General features: G+C 43.5%; 1 protein-coding gene across 1 annotated transcript in view; it reads right to left on the reverse strand.

The window, feature by feature from the left end:
• LOC107085109 (solute carrier family 41 member 1-like) overlaps window positions 1–5,073 on the reverse strand; it is a 35,607-nt gene that overhangs the window by 24,958 nt on the left and 5,576 nt on the right. The window lies entirely within an intron of this gene.

The raw sequence follows: 5,073 nt of genomic DNA on the forward strand, positions 1-5,073 counted from the left end.
GCCTCCGACACAGCCAATCAGCTTTGAAGAGCACCACCATGAAAGCCCAATCAGCATCCAGAGTTCATCTTAAAAGGTCTCCAATCCACATCTCAGTCTGCTACCCAAAGTGCAGGCAGTGGTTGCTCTATGTGGTCAGCAGAAGACCGCCATGTGGAGCCTGGTTCTGCCAGAGGTTTCTTCCCAATGGGGAGTTTTTCCTCTCCACTGTCGCTTCACGCTTGCTCATCATGGACAGGTTAATGCAACCAGTGTTATATGAGTATCAGTTCATGCAGTCCACTGGGTCTCACCATACTAACCAACTCCATCTATCTCCACTCCACCACCAGTTTCAGGCCTGGGGGGGAAACATCCCTGTTCTTTACTCTTGTTCATGCATAGCAAACAAAATTCAGCGCTAATGTTTCCCACCGAGGTCTGAGCGCCAAGGACTAAAGTAATTGTGTCGATAACAGCTGGGAGTGGCGGTCTAGTGGTCAGGGCATAGAGCTTGGAATACTAAGGTTCTGAGTTCGAACCCCATTCCCACAGACTGCCACTCTGAGTCTCTGAGTGAGACCCCACACTGCTCCCCAGGTGCTGCACAATGGCAGCCCACTTCTCCCCAAGGGGAGGGGTTAAATGCAGAGAGGGCATTTCTCCAATGGAAGATCAATAAAGTTCAATTATTATCAATAAAAATCTTTTTCTGTCGTTTTTCAGATTGAACTGGAGTATACATTAAGAGAACCTTTACAGCTTAGCTGCATTAGCTTCTTAAGTTCCTCTATTTTGTTACGTTGGGAAACGTGACTTGGCTGACCTGTGTGCCACTTGGCCTTTTAATAAAACTTGGAGCAGGTGTAACCTTTGATAACCCCCTCCCTGGCTGCAGGCCAGGTTCTCTGTATCACACTAAGCCTGCCACACTTGCGTTGTGCTTCCTCTATTAAGGCTTCATGCAGTCAAAGCAAGTTTATGGTCAAATCTGGCCAGAAGGCAATAGCTGATGTTGATGCCATTGATCTACATCCAGTAAAAGTGCTTATCTGTGAAGCCAGTCCCACAGACCGCCAGCACTTAAGTTTGCACTAAGCTCAATCAATATTCTGCAAGGCTTACAGAGAATAGAAAAGGGAAGGAAAATCAGACATAGGGAAGCAAATAGGCTGAAATATTGTTGCTCCTCAATTCGCTGTGAAATGAAAGCTTGCAGGCGCTCCCTGGGATGCTCCCACCAGATGCACTGATACAGAATGTGGTGTCGTCCATGTGTCCCCACGTGTTGTAGGTGTGGCATTAGGTCTGCAGAGCAGTTTAAACCCTTTCTGTCTGTCTCCTAAGCTGCAGTCAGGCCAAACAGAGCTCCAACAGTCAGCCCCTTGCCTTGGCTCACTGCCCCCTGCAAACCCAGCACCCTTGTGAGCAACTTTATTTCTCTTCTCTTTCAGAGTCGCATGTTTTCCAGCTCTCTCTTAATCTACTCCTGTCTAACTCTGCTATCTCCCTCTTTGACTGCCCTGTTGTGATGTATGTCTCAGTCTTCCCTGGAGTATTGGCTAACAGCCATAAAAGCCCCCCCCCTCCTTATGGTCACCTCCTCAGTTCTAGGAACTCTACAGGACAGCCCAAGTACCTCAGTGTACAGACTTATAGGAGCTCTGGTATGCAACCCCCAGAAGGGTCTGATTACCCAGTTGAGTAACATGGCCCCACTTTACTTGTGATCCTTGCACTTGCTGTACTGAAAGAGAAGCTAGCCGCGGTAGTCCGCAATGTGACAGAGTCACAGCATCTCCATCAGCGTCACAGAAACTAAATCTCATGGTGTCTGTGTCATTTTCCTGTTTCTTGCATGATAGTATCAAAGAAATGTTCCCGGCCAAGCAACTACTGTATATGGAAAAATAGACATATTGTAACACACAACCTTCTTGATATGTCATCATTAACAACCCCTGGATTTTTAATTCATTTAATTTGGTTTGGTTTCTCTGACCAAAAGAAAGCCGTTGATACTTTATAAGTGGAAAAGGAAATATTATTGGATTAATGCAAACTCTCTGAATTCAAACGAAATACGCTTAAATGTGTAACACAATTAAACATTTTCACTTTAAACACTACATTATGAATACTTTAAGGACTACTACTGTTTGGTTAAAAGTTTCCATTTTTATGCAACTTACGGCCTCATTATACCTGACACATATAACCTTCATGTGGTAAATGAGCATTTAAACTTGGTTAGTCCTCTGTGCAAATTACAGGGAGGAGGTAGAAAACGAAGCAGTTTACAGCTTTTGCAAATTCTCTTTGTGTCGTCCAGCTGCGACAGTCCTTTCCTTCCAGGAGTTTTTCCACAAGTTGTTCATAGTTGGGATATTGATGAGCTAAATGGTTGAATTAGAAGTTTTTTATTTTTGCAAACCCTTGCCAGCCGGAGCTGCTTTTTGCTCGACATGTTTTCCACACTGTCCAGGTATTTACAAGTTTTCCTTGGTCTGCGATGCACGAACACCATGCAGAGGGGAGTGGAACCCAAAGTTAAGCAATTTGGCTGCACCGACCATGGGGACATGTATAAACCAAGCTTTACAGTGGCTCGGGTTATCCTGAGCTATCTATATAGTTGTGCTGCTATAGGCTTAGACTGCTGGAGGACATAGAGACCTATTTACATTATTCAGCTTCATTCTATATCTATTCTCCTCTTCTGCAGTACTTCATCCATTTTTCTCATCATAGTAGCTTCAGCTGGTCTGATCATGTTTGGCTGTGAACATACTGGAGGAAAAAAAAAAACAGCTGGGCTTCTAGCAGCAACACCTTTTATTATAGATGACAGGGTTTGGTCTGTTTTTTAGTGCTTAGTTGTGTTTCTCTCCTAGTCATAGCTGTGTGTAACTGGATGTGCTTCCATCCGTATGACGTAAAAACTGGTTCAGAGCTCGTCTGCTTAATCGTTTCTTTAACAGACAGAGGCACCTATGGAGCTAGCTTACCGTTATCTCTTCTGACATTATGGATCATTGCTTAGATGTTCTATGTTCCTTTTGTATAAAAGTTTTTCACTGTTAAAAGGAGCTTTTCTCTCCACTTCAGATGCACAAATGTGCGGTTTTATCAATTCCTGCAAAGTCAATGAGTCGATGCAATGAGCTGCTTTTCCTTAGATAGAAAACATTGAACAAATCTGGCTGGATGATCTGGTTAAATTGTCTCTGTAAAGTACCAAGAGATGATGTTTGTTGTTAATTGGTAGAAACAACATGGAAGCTGCAACATGGGAGTTTCCATGCATTCAGAATAAAAGATTAGCCAGAGGTAGGGACAACACAACCACGGGCTAATCCTTCCACTCTCATTGAATCACATCCTAAACAAGAGACAGCCTTAGGGATTCTTAGGATCTAATAGCAAAGAGCTGAAGGGATGTTAATGATTGCTAGGCAATAGCACCATGGAGATGGATAAAAATGGCCAAACTGTGCATCCAATATAACATGCCTTCTTTTAGCCTCTAAGAATGCTCTAAGCACAAACTTGCTAAGATGATTTTCTATGAAACAATTAAGACCATGTTTCTATTTTCCTGTTATCCCCTAAGTACATACCAGCTAAGTGGATGTGGACCAAAGTCAGGCACAAGACAGGGTTGACCAGTGTTAAGCAAAGTGTCACCAGTAGAATTTCCTGTTTCCTGGCCTCCAGTTCTTAGATTATTGTCTTTACTGTAGATGTCTTGTTCACAACTCCTAATCCAGAACTCAAACAGAAAACTAGACCAGTATGGATTAAATTTATATCTTTTTTTCAGCTTTAGCTTTTGAACATCTCCATTAATCTACACCAGTAACTTCAACAGAAATGCATCCCTTAGGCCGGAGGTCTTCAACAGGGAATCCGCGACCCCCAGGTGAAGTAACCTGCGTTTTCTGTTGTGTTTTGTTTTAAGTTTGCTTCAATTCTTTAGATCAACAGATTATGTCTCACAAACTATTGAGAGACTGAGGCAGAGACAGTTACCCTCTACTGAGGACAGGCAGGATTAGCTGAGTTAGCATTTCTTAGAGTCTTGGATAAGGATTTAGGCATTGAAGCGATCAGCTAGATGCTCAGGCAAACTTACTGCTGCAGTTGTTTCAGACAAGCCTCACCTGAAAGCTCAAAACAAGCACTAGTTAAAGGGTTGCACGCAGGAAAAAGTGTGACAAAGTAGTCAAAAACGACACAACATTCTTTGTGAGTTCTCTCACAAATTCCAACAGCATGGTGCCTATGCTGGAGCAGCATGAAAACTTTGAACTTGAATCTCTGCATTCCTGGTTAAGTGAGTATACCTCACCACACGATAATGGAGGCTCTGATGGATGCATTCGGTTTAGTTTTCCCCCACATTCTAGGTTAGCTGAACTTTTGTGCCATTTTAGGTGCTCAAAGAGAGAAAACTTTATTGCCCTGCCCCCCCCCCCTCTTTAGTGCTGGGTCTCTAAGGGTCCACTATGTTGCCATCAGTATGCGTGTACACAATGTACTGGTCTCCCGGCAGGCGGACACCTCCAGCTTTTTCTGCACTACAATCTAACCTTTAAGACAAAAAAGATAACCTGTTCCAATGACTTTGACCCGCATAGATAAAAGAAACAAGGAATAAGAAATAAGAGAAGTTGAGTGGATCTATAACAACTCCAACCAAATACAGCAAGTATGTCCAACTCCACACCTAAGATTCTGTGATGGATCATTAAAGACCCAATGCCTAACAGCATAGAGACGTCCTGGGGAGAAGAATTTATGCCTTTAAGGAGAAAAGGTTACACAAATAATAAAGAAAGAAAGAAAAGAAATGAACTTTCTGCATGGGGGAGCAACGGGCTGCCATTGTGCGGCGCCCGGGGGAGCAATGTGGGTTTAAGAATCTTGCACAGGGACCAAGAGTGGAGGCTGTGGGGATCAAACTGGGCCCTTGCACCCTTCTCAGAACACAAGTGCACTTCTCTAACCACTAGACAAAATTAGCCTCAAGAGGACATCCTGATCTCGCGAGCTTTCAAGGTTTCACTCGCTAATCAGTCTGGAGACTCTCCG

Source organism: Cyprinodon variegatus, unplaced genomic scaffold, assembly GCF_000732505.1.
Source record: "Cyprinodon variegatus isolate N-32 unplaced genomic scaffold, C_variegatus-1.0 Scaffold116, whole genome shotgun sequence".
NCBI lineage: Eukaryota > Metazoa > Chordata > Actinopteri > Cyprinodontiformes > Cyprinodontidae > Cyprinodon > Cyprinodon variegatus.